General features: G+C 46.1%; 9 non-coding genes and 3 pseudogenes across 9 annotated transcripts; all 12 read left to right on the forward strand.

The window, feature by feature from the left end:
- The first annotated feature begins 348 nt into the window (after positions 1–348).
- On the forward strand, positions 349–539 carry LOC141239392 (U2 spliceosomal RNA). The gene has a single exon (XR_012304792.1). It is a non-coding gene; the product is annotated as a U2 spliceosomal RNA (small nuclear RNA).
- Positions 540–1,654: 1,115 nt separating this feature from the next.
- On the forward strand, positions 1,655–1,746 carry LOC141239536 (U2 spliceosomal RNA; annotated as a pseudogene).
- Positions 1,747–2,540: 794 nt separating this feature from the next.
- On the forward strand, positions 2,541–2,725 carry LOC141239501 (U2 spliceosomal RNA). Its single transcript, XR_012304891.1, has one exon. It is a non-coding gene; the product is annotated as a U2 spliceosomal RNA (small nuclear RNA).
- A 1,115-nt stretch (positions 2,726–3,840) lies between these two features.
- Positions 3,841–4,031, forward strand: LOC141239394 (U2 spliceosomal RNA). Its single transcript, XR_012304794.1, has one exon. It is a non-coding gene; the product is annotated as a U2 spliceosomal RNA (small nuclear RNA).
- A 1,115-nt stretch (positions 4,032–5,146) lies between these two features.
- On the forward strand, positions 5,147–5,337 carry LOC141239395 (U2 spliceosomal RNA). Its single transcript, XR_012304795.1, has one exon. It is a non-coding gene; the product is annotated as a U2 spliceosomal RNA (small nuclear RNA).
- A 1,115-nt stretch (positions 5,338–6,452) lies between these two features.
- Positions 6,453–6,643, forward strand: LOC141239396 (U2 spliceosomal RNA). Its single transcript, XR_012304796.1, has one exon. It is a non-coding gene; the product is annotated as a U2 spliceosomal RNA (small nuclear RNA).
- Positions 6,644–7,758: 1,115 nt separating this feature from the next.
- Positions 7,759–7,949, forward strand: LOC141239397 (U2 spliceosomal RNA). The gene has a single exon (XR_012304797.1). It is a non-coding gene; the product is annotated as a U2 spliceosomal RNA (small nuclear RNA).
- Positions 7,950–9,064: 1,115 nt separating this feature from the next.
- LOC141239398 (U2 spliceosomal RNA) lies at positions 9,065–9,255 on the forward strand. Its single transcript, XR_012304798.1, has one exon. It is a non-coding gene; the product is annotated as a U2 spliceosomal RNA (small nuclear RNA).
- Positions 9,256–10,370: 1,115 nt separating this feature from the next.
- On the forward strand, positions 10,371–10,561 carry LOC141239399 (U2 spliceosomal RNA). Its single transcript, XR_012304799.1, has one exon. It is a non-coding gene; the product is annotated as a U2 spliceosomal RNA (small nuclear RNA).
- Positions 10,562–11,676: 1,115 nt separating this feature from the next.
- LOC141239400 (U2 spliceosomal RNA) lies at positions 11,677–11,867 on the forward strand. The gene has a single exon (XR_012304800.1). It is a non-coding gene; the product is annotated as a U2 spliceosomal RNA (small nuclear RNA).
- Positions 11,868–12,982: 1,115 nt separating this feature from the next.
- Positions 12,983–13,074, forward strand: LOC141239529 (U2 spliceosomal RNA; annotated as a pseudogene).
- A 789-nt stretch (positions 13,075–13,863) lies between these two features.
- On the forward strand, positions 13,864–14,044 carry LOC141239493 (U2 spliceosomal RNA; annotated as a pseudogene).
- The last annotated feature ends 1,042 nt before the right edge of the window (positions 14,045–15,086 follow it).

Below are 15,086 nucleotides of genomic sequence, written 5' to 3' on the forward strand. Positions count from 1 at the left end.
GACAGCCAGCAGCAGCAGCAGCAGGAGAGGTATGTAATCAGGAGCCCTCCTGCTAAGGGTAGACAGCTGCTCGTTCCACCCCACCCCCCGCCTTAATTGGTTCTCCTCCCTTCCAACGGTGTTGAGGCGGGTGGGAACAGCAGGGGGTGAAGGTGCTGTGTTTAAAGAGGTGGAGTTATGCAGATCTAAAACGCGTGGATTGCAGCAGCAGCAAGCCGAAAAGTGCAGGCATGTAAGGGATCTAGAGGTTGACAACATGTCTTCTTAACGGGAGTCCAGGAGCTCATCTCCACAAATGGACTTTTTAGGATCCTTGGGTGGCTCCGTAGTTTGAAACCAATTCTGGTTATCGCTTCTCGGCCTTTTGGCTAAGATCAAGTGTAGTATCTGTTCTTATCAGTTTAATATCTGATACGTCCCCTATCTGGGGACCATATATTAAATGGATTTTTAGAACAGGGAGATGGAAAAAGAGCTTGCTCTGTCCACTCCACGCATTGACCTGGTATTGCAGTATCTCCAGGACCGGTGCACCCCTTCTTTAATGCAGTTTCTAAAATCAGAAAGAATTGAATTCAATGTTTTTTGTTCATTTTGCTTGTTTGTCGGATTTTGGGATGGACTCTTTGGCTCTGCTTTTCTTCTCCTCATTGGATTTTTCATGTTCAAAGTTGCAGAAGCCAGATTACAAGCTCATTTTGGTTCAACTTCAGCAACTGTGCATTGCATTGCCATGTAATGTGATGCAATGCTATCTTTCTAGCTCTCCCTTTCTACTTCCTTTTGGATAAACAGACATATTAGGCAAGCATTTTGGAGCTTTCACCTAAATAACTACAGGTGGTGAGATAAGCTGCACAATATAATTGACCTTTCAGTATATTGTTGCACACACACCATCTATTTAGCAAATGCCCTTGTTATCAACAGCAGCCTTTTAAACTCACCCGAGCTAACAGGTATGTGCGCTGGTTACACTGCTGCGCTTAAAATTTCTTTTTTGGTTTGCTACAATGCCTTTTCTGAAACGTTGTCTCCTTCTGCTGGAACACTGACTTCTTTCATTTAATGCCTGCAGACTATAAAAGAGAACCCAACCCAAAAAGTTTGGTTGATTAGTCTGTGGCATTCTGTTAAACTGTTGCTTATGGCGGTCTCTGTGAGCTTCTCAGCGACATTCAGCCAGCCAGGTATCCTGCCTGCAGTAGATGGAATGTGGCAATGGAACGCTGGCTGCGCGTGTCATAATAGGCTCTGAGCCTTTATATACCTGTGCACAGCAGCAGCCACCTTCAGTCTGCTGCTGGACAGCCAGCAGCAGCAGCAGCAGGAGAGGTATGTAATCAGGAGCCCTCCTGCTAAGGGTAGACAGCTGCTCGTTCCACCCCACCCCCCGCCTTAATTGGTTCTCCTCCCTTCCAACGGTGTTGAGGCGGGTGGGAACAGCAGGGGGTGAAGGTGCTGTGTTTAAAGAGGTGGAGTTATGCAGATCTAAAACGCGTGGATTGCAGCAGCAGCAAGCCGAAAAGTGCAGGCATGTAAGGGATCTAGAGGTTGACAACATGTCTTCTTAACGGGAGTCCAGGAGCTCATCTCCACAAATGGACTTTTTAGGATCCTTGGGTGGCTCCGTAGTTTGAAACCAATTCTGGTTATCGCTTCTCGGCCTTTTGGCTAAGATCAAGTGTAGTATCTTTCGAAAAGGCGGTTTTGGATGTTGGCCGCCCTAGTAGATTGATACATTATGCACACTGGGGTTTAGGCGCTTGTTAGTACGCCAGGTGGCTAATATAGTCATCTGGTGGAAAGCATGGCCCCCCAGGATCGACGCCATTGGGCCGGGGAAGATCGAAAGCCCGAAGTGTGAAGTGCCCCAGGAGTGGTGACCCTGGGGTGCCTTAACTCACTGGGATTGGGAACCCCACTTGAGTTTATGGCACATTTGCACAAGCACTTCAAATTTTCTTTCTTTGCACACACCCTTATTCCGGGCCTTCTGGCCTTAGGATGGGGAATTTTTCAATTCCCGGTTGAAGGTCCGGGCAGTATTATACTGTGAAACCTTCACTATTTATTTAATTTCTTTGTCACTGTGTGTCCACTTATTCACGTGTGTCACGTCCTACTAGGATTTTGTCGGGATGCGGTTCCCTTACGGGTTCCTCTCTTGGCAGGTCTAGGGGGGGAGTGTGTGGCCATCAGGTTCCGCTCCCCCCTGAACCCCCCTGGCTCTCCTCTTTCGGGAGGAGAGCGTTGTTGGCTCCCCTCTTCCGGGAGGGGAGCACAGTCTTTGGCTCCCAGTGCCTTGCTCGGGTGAGAACTCGGGCAGGTGCTGGGGGTATGATTGGGTCGCCTCTGGCTTCGGCTGGAGGTGGCTTTTTGTCCCTGTTCCTCGCTGTGGCCTTTTGGCTCGGAGGGTCGGGGAATGGTTTGGGGGACCCTTCTCCTTTTGGAGAGGGTTTCAAGAAGACCAGCATCCTAGTGCACTTTTTTTGTGGCACTTGTCACTTTTTTAAGCGCACTCGGGTTTTGTACACGAATTCGGGCTTTCGAAAAAAAAAAAAAAAAAAAATCTGTTCTTATCAGTTTAATATCTGATACGTCCCCTATCTGGGGACCATATATTAAATGGATTTTTAGAACAGGGAGATGGAAAAAGAGCTTGCTCTGTCCACTCCACGCATTGACCTGGTATTGCAGTATCTCCAGGACCGGTGCACCCCTTCTTTAATGCAGTTTCTAAAATCAGAAAGAATTGAATTCAATGTTTTTTGTTCATTTTGCTTGTTTGTCGGATTTTGGGATGGACTCTTTGGCTCTGCTTTTCTTCTCCTCATTGGATTTTTCATGTTCAAAGTTGCAGAAGCCAGATTACAAGCTCATTTTGGTTCAACTTCAGCAACTGTGCATTGCATTGCCATGTAATGTGATACAATGCTATCTTTCTAGCTCTCCCTTTCTACTTCCTTTTGGATAAACAGACATATTAGGCAAGCATTTTGGAGCTTTCACCTAAATAACTACAGGTGGTGAGATAAGCTGCACAATATAATTGACCTTTCAGTATATTGTTGCACACACACCATCTATTTAGCAAATGCCCTTGTTATCAACAGCAGCCTTTTAAACTCACCCGAGCTAACAGGTATGTGCGCTGGTTACACTGCTGCGCTTAAAATTTCTTTTTTGGTTTGCTACAATGCCTTTTCTGAAACGTTGTCTCCTTCTGCTGGAACACTGACTTCTTTCATTTAATGCCTGCAGACTATAAAAGAGAACCCAACCCAAAAAGTTTGGTTGATTAGTCTGTGGCATTCTGTTAAACTGTTGCTTATGGCGGTCTCTGTGAGCTTCTCAGCGACATTCAGCCAGCCAGGTATCCTGCCTGCAGTAGATGGAATGTGGCAATGGAACGCTGGCTGCGCGTGTCATAATAGGCTCTGAGCCTTTATATACCTGTGCACAGCAGCAGCCACCTTCAGTCTGCTGCTGGACAGCCAGCAGCAGCAGCAGCAGGAGAGGTATGTAATCAGGAGCCCTCCTGCTAAGGGTAGACAGCTGCTCGTTCCACCCCACCCCCCGCCTTAATTGGTTCTCCTCCCTTCCAACGGTGTTGAGGCGGGTGGGAACAGCAGGGGGTGAAGGTGCTGTGTTTAAAGAGGTGGAGTTATGCAGATCTAAAACGCGTGGATTGCAGCAGCAGCAAGCCGAAAAGTGCAGGCATGTAAGGGATCTAGAGGTTGACAACATGTCTTCTTAACGGGAGTCCAGGAGCTCATCTCCACAAATGGACTTTTTAGGATCCTTGGGTGGCTCCGTAGTTTGAAACCAATTCTGGTTATCGCTTCTCGGCCTTTTGGCTAAGATCAAGTGTAGTATCTGTTCTTATCAGTTTAATATCTGATACGTCCCCTATCTGGGGACCATATATTAAATGGATTTTTAGAACAGGGAGATGGAAAAAGAGCTTGCTCTGTCCACTCCACGCATTGACCTGGTATTGCAGTATCTCCAGGACCGGTGCACCCCTTCTTTAATGCAGTTTCTAAAATCAGAAAGAATTGAATTCAATGTTTTTTGTTCATTTTGCTTGTTTGTCGGATTTTGGGATGGACTCTTTGGCTCTGCTTTTCTTCTCCTCATTGGATTTTTCATGTTCAAAGTTGCAGAAGCCAGATTACAAGCTCATTTTGGTTCAACTTCAGCAACTGTGCATTGCATTGCCATGTAATGTGATGCAATGCTATCTTTCTAGCTCTCCCTTTCTACTTCCTTTTGGATAAACAGACATATTAGGCAAGCATTTTGGAGCTTTCACCTAAATAACTACAGGTGGTGAGATAAGCTGCACAATATAATTGACCTTTCAGTATATTGTTGCACACACACCATCTATTTAGCAAATGCCCTTGTTATCAACAGCAGCCTTTTAAACTCACCCGAGCTAACAGGTATGTGCGCTGGTTACACTGCTGCGCTTAAAATTTCTTTTTTGGTTTGCTACAATGCCTTTTCTGAAACGTTGTCTCCTTCTGCTGGAACACTGACTTCTTTCATTTAATGCCTGCAGACTATAAAAGAGAACCCAACCCAAAAAGTTTGGTTGATTAGTCTGTGGCATTCTGTTAAACTGTTGCTTATGGCGGTCTCTGTGAGCTTCTCAGCGACATTCAGCCAGCCAGGTATCCTGCCTGCAGTAGATGGAATGTGGCAATGGAACGCTGGCTGCGCGTGTCATAATAGGCTCTGAGCCTTTATATACCTGTGCACAGCAGCAGCCACCTTCAGTCTGCTGCTGGACAGCCAGCAGCAGCAGCAGCAGGAGAGGTATGTAATCAGGAGCCCTCCTGCTAAGGGTAGACAGCTGCTCGTTCCACCCCACCCCCCGCCTTAATTGGTTCTCCTCCCTTCCAACAGTGTTGAGGCGGGTGGGAACAGCAGGGGGTGAAGGTGCTGTGTTTAAAGAGGTGGAGTTATGCAGATCTAAAACGCGTGGATTGCAGCAGCAGCAAGCCGAAAAGTGCAGGCATGTAAGGGATCTAGAGGTTGACAACATGTCTTCTTAACGGGAGTCCAGGAGCTCATCTCCACAAATGGACTTTTTAGGATCCTTGGGTGGCTCCGTAGTTTGAAACCAATTCTGGTTATCGCTTCTCGGCCTTTTGGCTAAGATCAAGTGTAGTATCTGTTCTTATCAGTTTAATATCTGATACGTCCCCTATCTGGGGACCATATATTAAATGGATTTTTAGAACAGGGAGATGGAAAAAGAGCTTGCTCTGTCCACTCCACGCATTGACCTGGTATTGCAGTATCTCCAGGACCGGTGCACCCCTTCTTTAATGCAGTTTCTAAAATCAGAAAGAATTGAATTCAATGTTTTTTGTTCATTTTGCTTGTTTGTCGGATTTTGGGATGGACTCTTTGGCTCTGCTTTTCTTCTCCTCATTGGATTTTTCATGTTCAAAGTTGCAGAAGCCAGATTACAAGCTCATTTTGGTTCAACTTCAGCAACTGTGCATTGCATTGCCATGTAATGTGATGCAATGCTATCTTTCTAGCTCTCCCTTTCTACTTCCTTTTGGATAAACAGACATATTAGGCAAGCATTTTGGAGCTTTCACCTAAATAACTACAGGTGGTGAGATAAGCTGCACAATATAATTGACCTTTCAGTATATTGTTGCACACACACCATCTATTTAGCAAATGCCCTTGTTATCAACAGCAGCCTTTTAAACTCACCCGAGCTAACAGGTATGTGCGCTGGTTACACTGCTGCGCTTAAAATTTCTTTTTTGGTTTGCTACAATGCCTTTTCTGAAACGTTGTCTCCTTCTGCTGGAACACTGACTTCTTTCATTTAATGCCTGCAGACTATAAAAGAGAACCCAACCCAAAAAGTTTGGTTGATTAGTCTGTGGCATTCTGTTAAACTGTTGCTTATGGCGGTCTCTGTGAGCTTCTCAGCGACATTCAGCCAGCCAGGTATCCTGCCTGCAGTAGATGGAATGTGGCAATGGAACGCTGGCTGCGCGTGTCATAATAGGCTCTGAGCCTTTATATACCTGTGCACAGCAGCAGCCACCTTCAGTCTGCTGCTGGACAGCCAGCAGCAGCAGCAGCAGGAGAGGTATGTAATCAGGAGCCCTCCTGCTAAGGGTAGACAGCTGCTCGTTCCACCCCACCCCCCGCCTTAATTGGTTCTCCTCCCTTCCAACGGTGTTGAGGCGGGTGGGAACAGCAGGGGGTGAAGGTGCTGTGTTTAAAGAGGTGGAGTTATGCAGATCTAAAACGCGTGGATTGCAGCAGCAGCAAGCCGAAAAGTGCAGGCATGTAAGGGATCTAGAGGTTGACAACATGTCTTCTTAACGGGAGTCCAGGAGCTCATCTCCACAAATGGACTTTTTAGGATCCTTGGGTGGCTCCGTAGTTTGAAACCAATTCTGGTTATCGCTTCTCGGCCTTTTGGCTAAGATCAAGTGTAGTATCTGTTCTTATCAGTTTAATATCTGATACGTCCCCTATCTGGGGACCATATATTAAATGGATTTTTAGAACAGGGAGATGGAAAAAGAGCTTGCTCTGTCCACTCCACGCATTGACCTGGTATTGCAGTATCTCCAGGACCGGTGCACCCCTTCTTTAATGCAGTTTCTAAAATCAGAAAGAATTGAATTCAATGTTTTTTGTTCATTTTGCTTGTTTGTCGGATTTTGGGATGGACTCTTTGGCTCTGCTTTTCTTCTCCTCATTGGATTTTTCATGTTCAAAGTTGCAGAAGCCAGATTACAAGCTCATTTTGGTTCAACTTCAGCAACTGTGCATTGCATTGCCATGTAATGTGATGCAATGCTATCTTTCTAGCTCTCCCTTTCTACTTCCTTTTGGATAAACAGACATATTAGGCAAGCATTTTGGAGCTTTCACCTAAATAACTACAGGTGGTGAGATAAGCTGCACAATATAATTGACCTTTCAGTATATTGTTGCACACACACCATCTATTTAGCAAATGCCCTTGTTATCAACAGCAGCCTTTTAAACTCACCCGAGCTAACAGGTATGTGCGCTGGTTACACTGCTGCGCTTAAAATTTCTTTTTTGGTTTGCTACAATGCCTTTTCTGAAACGTTGTCTCCTTCTGCTGGAACACTGACTTCTTTCATTTAATGCCTGCAGACTATAAAAGAGAACCCAACCCAAAAAGTTTGGTTGATTAGTCTGTGGCATTCTGTTAAACTGTTGCTTATGGCGGTCTCTGTGAGCTTCTCAGCGACATTCAGCCAGCCAGGTATCCTGCCTGCAGTAGATGGAATGTGGCAATGGAACGCTGGCTGCGCGTGTCATAATAGGCTCTGAGCCTTTATATACCTGTGCACAGCAGCAGCCACCTTCAGTCTGCTGCTGGACAGCCAGCAGCAGCAGCAGCAGGAGAGGTATGTAATCAGGAGCCCTCCTGCTAAGGGTAGACAGCTGCTCGTTCCACCCCACCCCCCGCCTTAATTGGTTCTCCTCCCTTCCAACGGTGTTGAGGCGGGTGGGAACAGTAGGGGGTGAAGGTGCTGTGTTTAAAGAGGTGGAGTTATGCAGATCTAAAACGCGTGGATTGCAGCAGCAGCAAGCCGAAAAGTGCAGGCATGTAAGGGATCTAGAGGTTGACAACATGTCTTCTTAACGGGAGTCCAGGAGCTCATCTCCACAAATGGACTTTTTAGGATCCTTGGGTGGCTCCGTAGTTTGAAACCAATTCTGGTTATCGCTTCTCGGCCTTTTGGCTAAGATCAAGTGTAGTATCTGTTCTTATCAGTTTAATATCTGATACGTCCCCTATCTGGGGACCATATATTAAATGGATTTTTAGAACAGGGAGATGGAAAAAGAGCTTGCTCTGTCCACTCCACGCATTGACCTGGTATTGCAGTATCTCCAGGACCGGTGCACCCCTTCTTTAATGCAGTTTCTAAAATCAGAAAGAATTGAATTCAATGTTTTTTGTTCATTTTGCTTGTTTGTCGGATTTTGGGATGGACTCTTTGGCTCTGCTTTTCTTCTCCTCATTGGATTTTTCATGTTCAAAGTTGCAGAAGCCAGATTACAAGCTCATTTTGGTTCAACTTCAGCAACTGTGCATTGCATTGCCATGTAATGTGATGCAATGCTATCTTTCTAGCTCTCCCTTTCTACTTCCTTTTGGATAAACAGACATATTAGGCAAGCATTTTGGAGCTTTCACCTAAATAACTACAGGTGGTGAGATAAGCTGCACAATATAATTGACCTTTCAGTATATTGTTGCACACACACCATCTATTTAGCAAATGCCCTTGTTATCAACAGCAGCCTTTTAAACTCACCCGAGCTAACAGGTATGTGCGCTGGTTACACTGCTGCGCTTAAAATTTCTTTTTTGGTTTGCTACAATGCCTTTTCTGAAACGTTGTCTCCTTCTGCTGGAACACTGACTTCTTTCATTTAATGCCTGCAGACTATAAAAGAGAACCCAACCCAAAAAGTTTGGTTGATTAGTCTGTGGCATTCTGTTAAACTGTTGCTTATGGCGGTCTCTGTGAGCTTCTCAGCGACATTCAGCCAGCCAGGTATCCTGCCTGCAGTAGATGGAATGTGGCAATGGAACGCTGGCTGCGCGTGTCATAATAGGCTCTGAGCCTTTATATACCTGTGCACAGCAGCAGCCACCTTCAGTCTGCTGCTGGACAGCCAGCAGCAGCAGCAGCAGGAGAGGTATGTAATCAGGAGCCCTCCTGCTAAGGGTAGACAGCTGCTCGTTCCACCCCACCCCCCGCCTTAATTGGTTCTCCTCCCTTCCAACGGTGTTGAGGCGGGTGGGAACAGTAGGGGGTGAAGGTGCTGTGTTTAAAGAGGTGGAGTTATGCAGATCTAAAACGCGTGGATTGCAGCAGCAGCAAGCCGAAAAGTGCAGGCATGTAAGGGATCTAGAGGTTGACAACATGTCTTCTTAACGGGAGTCCAGGAGCTCATCTCCACAAATGGACTTTTTAGGATCCTTGGGTGGCTCCGTAGTTTGAAACCAATTCTGGTTATCGCTTCTCGGCCTTTTGGCTAAGATCAAGTGTAGTATCTGTTCTTATCAGTTTAATATCTGATACGTCCCCTATCTGGGGACCATATATTAAATGGATTTTTAGAACAGGGAGATGGAAAAAGAGCTTGCTCTGTCCACTCCACGCATTGACCTGGTATTGCAGTATCTCCAGGACCGGTGCACCCCTTCTTTAATGCAGTTTCTAAAATCAGAAAGAATTGAATTCAATGTTTTTTGTTCATTTTGCTTGTTTGTCGGATTTTGGGATGGACTCTTTGGCTCTGCTTTTCTTCTCCTCATTGGATTTTTCATGTTCAAAGTTGCAGAAGCCAGATTACAAGCTCATTTTGGTTCAACTTCAGCAACTGTGCATTGCATTGCCATGTAATGTGATGCAATGCTATCTTTCTAGCTCTCCCTTTCTACTTCCTTTTGGATAAACAGACATATTAGGCAAGCATTTTGGAGCTTTCACCTAAATAACTACAGGTGGTGAGATAAGCTGCACAATATAATTGACCTTTCAGTATATTGTTGCACACACACCATCTATTTAGCAAATGCCCTTGTTATCAACAGCAGCCTTTTAAACTCACCCGAGCTAACAGGTATGTGCGCTGGTTACACTGCTGCGCTTAAAATTTCTTTTTTGGTTTGCTACAATGCCTTTTCTGAAACGTTGTCTCCTTCTGCTGGAACACTGACTTCTTTCATTTAATGCCTGCAGACTATAAAAGAGAACCCAACCCAAAAAGTTTGGTTGATTAGTCTGTGGCATTCTGTTAAACTGTTGCTTATGGCGGTCTCTGTGAGCTTCTCAGCGACATTCAGCCAGCCAGGTATCCTGCCTGCAGTAGATGGAATGTGGCAATGGAACGCTGGCTGCGCGTGTCATAATAGGCTCTGAGCCTTTATATACCTGTGCACAGCAGCAGCCACCTTCAGTCTGCTGCTGGACAGCCAGCAGCAGCAGCAGCAGGAGAGGTATGTAATCAGGAGCCCTCCTGCTAAGGGTAGACAGCTGCTCGTTCCACCCCACCCCCCGCCTTAATTGGTTCTCCTCCCTTCCAACGGTGTTGAGGCGGGTGGGAACAGCAGGGGGTGAAGGTGCTGTGTTTAAAGAGGTGGAGTTATGCAGATCTAAAACGCGTGGATTGCAGCAGCAGCAAGCCGAAAAGTGCAGGCATGTAAGGGATCTAGAGGTTGACAACATGTCTTCTTAACGGGAGTCCAGGAGCTCATCTCCACAAATGGACTTTTTAGGATCCTTGGGTGGCTCCGTAGTTTGAAACCAATTCTGGTTATCGCTTCTCGGCCTTTTGGCTAAGATCAAGTGTAGTATCTGTTCTTATCAGTTTAATATCTGATACGTCCCCTATCTGGGGACCATATATTAAATGGATTTTTAGAACAGGGAGATGGAAAAAGAGCTTGCTCTGTCCACTCCACGCATTGACCTGGTATTGCAGTATCTCCAGGACCGGTGCACCCCTTCTTTAATGCAGTTTCTAAAATCAGAAAGAATTGAATTCAATGTTTTTTGTTCATTTTGCTTGTTTGTCGGATTTTGGGATGGACTCTTTGGCTCTGCTTTTCTTCTCCTCATTGGATTTTTCATGTTCAAAGTTGCAGAAGCCAGATTACAAGCTCATTTTGGTTCAACTTCAGCAACTGTACATTGCATTGCCATGTAATGTGATGCAATGCTATCTTTCTAGCTCTCCCTTTCTACTTCCTTTTGGATAAACAGACATATTAGGCAAGCATTTTGGAGCTTTCACCTAAATAACTACAGGTGGTGAGATAAGCTGCACAATATAATTGACCTTTCAGTATATTGTTGCACACACACCATCTATTTAGCAAATGCCCTTGTTATCAACAGCAGCCTTTTAAACTCACCCGAGCTAACAGGTATGTGCGCTGGTTACACTGCTGCGCTTAAAATTTCTTTTTTGGTTTGCTACAATGCCTTTTCTGAAACGTTGTCTCCTTCTGCTGGAACACTGACTTCTTTCATTTAATGCCTGCAGACTATAAAAGAGAACCCAACCCAAAAAGTTTGGTTGATTAGTCTGTGGCATTCTGTTAAACTGTTGCTTATGGCGGTCTCTGTGAGCTTCTCAGCGACATTCAGCCAGCCAGGTATCCTGCCTGCAGTAGATGGAATGTGGCAATGGAACGCTGGCTGCGCGTGTCATAATAGGCTCTGAGCCTTTATATACCTGTGCACAGCAGCAGCCACCTTCAGTCTGCTGCTGGACAGCCAGCAGCAGCAGCAGCAGGAGAGGTATGTAATCAGGAGCCCTCCTGCTAAGGGTAGACAGCTGCTCGTTCCACCCCACCCCCCGCCTTAATTGGTTCTCCTCCCTTCCAACGGTGTTGAGGCGGGTGGGAACAGCAGGGGGTGAAGGTGCTGTGTTTAAAGAGGTGGAGTTATGCAGATTTAAAACGCGTGGATTGCAGCAGCAGCAAGCCGAAAAGTGCAGGCATGTAAGGGATCTAGAGGTTGACAACATGTCTTCTTAACGGGAGTCCAGGAGCTCATCTCCACAAATGGACTTTTTAGGATCCTTGGGTGGCTCCGTAGTTTGAAACCAATTCTGGTTATCGCTTCTCGGCCTTTTGGCTAAGATCAAGTGTAGTATCTGTTCTTATCAGTTTAATATCTGATACGTCCCCTATCTGGGGACCATATATTAAATGGATTTTTAGAACAGGGAGATGGAAAAAGAGCTTGCTCTGTCCACTCCACGCATTGACCTGGTATTGCAGTATCTCCAGGACCGGTGCACCCCTTCTTTAATGCAGTTTCTAAAATCAGAAAGAATTGAATTCAATGTTTTTTGTTCATTTTGCTTGTTTGTCGGATTTTGGGATGGACTCTTTGGCTCTGCTTTTCTTCTCCTCATTGGATTTTTCATGTTCAAAGTTGCAGAAGCCAGATTACAAGCTCATTTTGGTTCAACTTCAGCAACTGTGCATTGCATTGCCATGTAATGTGATGCAATGCTATCTTTCTAGCTCTCCCTTTCTACTTCCTTTTGGATAAACAGACATATTAGGCAAGCATTTTGGAGCTTTCACCTAAATAACTACAGGTGGTGAGATAAGCTGCACAATATAATTGACCTTTCAGTATATTGTTGCACACACACCATCTATTTAGCAAATGCCCTTGTTATCAACAGCAGCCTTTTAAACTCACCCGAGCTAACAGGTATGTGCGCTGGTTACACTGCTGCGCTTAAAATTTCTTTTTTGGTTTGCTACAATGCCTTTTCTGAAACGTTGTCTCCTTCTGCTGGAACACTGACTTCTTTCATTTAATGCCTGCAGACTATAAAAGAGAACCCAACCCAAAAAGTTTGGTTGATTAGTCTGTGGCATTCTGTTAAACTGTTGCTTATGGCGGTCTCTGTGAGCTTCTCAGCGACATTCAGCCAGCCAGGTATCCTGCCTGCAGTAGATGGAATGTGGCAATGGAACGCTGGCTGCGCGTGTCATAATAGGCTCTGAGCCTTTATATACCTGTGCACAGCAGCAGCCACCTTCAGTCTGCTGCTGGACAGCCAGCAGCAGCAGCAGCAGGAGAGGTATGTAATCAGGAGCCCTCCTGCTAAGGGTAGACAGCTGCTCGTTCCACCCCACCCCCCGCCTTAATTGGTTCTCCTCCCTTCCAACGGTGTTGAGGCGGGTGGGAACAGCAGGGGGTGAAGGTGCTGTGTTTAAAGAGGTGGAGTTATGCAGATCTAAAACGCGTGGATTGCAGCAGCAGCAAGCCGAAAAGTGCAGGCATGTAAGGGATCTAGAGGTTGACAACATGTCTTCTTAACGGGAGTCCAGGAGCTCATCTCCACAAATGGACTTTTTAGGATCCTTGGGTGGCTCCGTAGTTTGAAACCAATTCTGGTTATCGCTTCTCGGCCTTTTGGCTAAGATCAAGTGTAGTATCTTTCGAAAAGGCGGTTTTGGATGTTGGCCGCCCTAGTAGATTGATACATTATGCACACTGGGGTTTAGGCGCTTGTTAGTACGCCAGGTGGCTAATATAGTCATCTGGTGGAAAGCATGGCCCCAGAGGATCGACGCCATTGGGCCGGGGAAGATCGAAAGCCCGAAGTGTGAAGTGCCCCAGGAGTGGTGACCCTGGGGTGCCTTAACTCACTGGGATTGGGAACCCCACTTGAGTTTATGGCACATTTGCACAAGCACTTCAAATTTTCTTTCTTCGCACACACCCTTATTCCGGGCCTTCTGGCCTTAGGATGGGGAATTTTTCAATTCCCGGTCGAAGGTCCGGGCAGTATTATACTGTGAAACCTTCACTATTTATTTAATTTCTTTGTCACTGTGTGTCCACTTATTCACGTGTGTCACGTCCTACTAGGATTTTGTCAGGATGCGGTTCCCTTACGGGTTCCTCTCTTGGCAGGTCTAGGGGGGGAGTGTGTGGCCATCAGGTTCCGCTCCCCCCTGAACCCCCCTGGCTCTCCTCTTTCGGGAGGAGAGCATTGTTGGCTCCCCTCTTCCGGGAGGGGAGCACAGTCTTTGGCTCCCAGTGCCTTGCTCGGGTGAGAACTCGGGCAGGTGCTGGGGGTAAGATTGGGTCGCCTCTGGCTTCGGCTGGAGGTGGCTTTTTGTCCCTGTTCCTCGCTGTGGCCTTTTGGCTCGGAGGGACGGGGAATGGTTTGGGGGACCCTTCTCCTTTTGGAGAGGGTTTCAAGAAGACCAGCATCCTAGTGCACTTTTTTTGTGGCACTTGTCACTTTTTTAAGCGCACTCGGGTTTTGTACACGAATTCGGGCTTTCGAAAAAAAAAAATCTGTTCTTATCAGTTTAATATCTGATACGTCCCCTATCTGGGGACCATATATTAAATGGATTTTTAGAACAGGGAGATGGAAAAAGAGCTTGCTCTGTCCACTCCACGCATTGACCTGGTATTGCAGTATCTCCAGGACCGGTGCACCCCTTCTTTAATGCAGTTTCTAAAATCAGAAAGAATTGAATTCAATGTTTTTTGTTCATTTTGCTTGTTTGTCGGATTTTGGGATGGACTCTTTGGCTCTGCTTTTCTTCTCCTCATTGGATTTTTCATGTTCAAAGTTGCAGAAGCCAGATTACAAGCTCATTTTGGTTCAACTTCAGCAACTGTGCATTGCATTGCCATGTAATGTGATGCAATGCTATCTTTCTAGCTCTCCCTTTCTACTTCCTTTTGGATAAACAGACATATTAGGCAAGCATTTTGGAGCTTTCACCTAAATAACTACAGGTGGTGAGATAAGCTGCACAATATAATTGACCTTTCAGTATATTGTTGCACACACACCATCTATTTAGCAAATGCCCTTGTTATCAACAGCAGCCTTTTAAACTCACCCGAGCTAACAGGTATGTGCGCTGGTTACACTGCTGCGCTTAAAATTTCTTTTTTGGTTTGCTACAATGCCTTTTCTGAAACGTTGTCTCCTTCTGCTGGAACACTGACTTCTTTCATTTAATGCCTGCAGACTATAAAAGAGAACCCAACCCAAAAAGTTTGGTTGATTAGTCTGTGGCATTCTGTTAAACTGTTGCTTATGGCGGTCTCTGTGAGCTTCTCAGCGACATTCAGCCAGCCAGGTATCCTGCCTGCAGTAGATGGAATGTGGCAATGGAACGCTGGCTGCGCGTGTCATAATAGGCTCTGAGCCTTTATATACCTGTGCACAGCAGCAGCCACCTTCAGTCTGCTGCTGGACAGCCAGCAGCAGCAGCAGCAGGAGAGGTATGTAATCAGGAGCCCTCCTGCTAAGGGTAGACAGCTGCTCGTTCCACCCCACCCCCCGCCTTAATTGGTTCTCCTCCCTTCCAACGGTGTTGAGGCGGGTGGGAACAGCAGGGGGTGAAGGTGCTGTGTTTAAAGAGGTGGAGTTATGCAGATCTAAAACGCGTGGATTGCAGCAGCAGCAAGCCGAAAAGTGCAGGCATGTAAGGGATCTAGAGGTTGACAACATGTCTTCTTAACGGGAGT

The sequence above is a fragment of the Phyllobates terribilis genome, unplaced genomic scaffold (assembly GCF_046119375.1).
Source record: "Phyllobates terribilis strain yellow unplaced genomic scaffold, ASM4611937v1 Scaffold_769__1_contigs__length_694716, whole genome shotgun sequence".
NCBI classification, from domain to species: Eukaryota; Metazoa; Chordata; class Amphibia; order Anura; family Dendrobatidae; genus Phyllobates; species Phyllobates terribilis.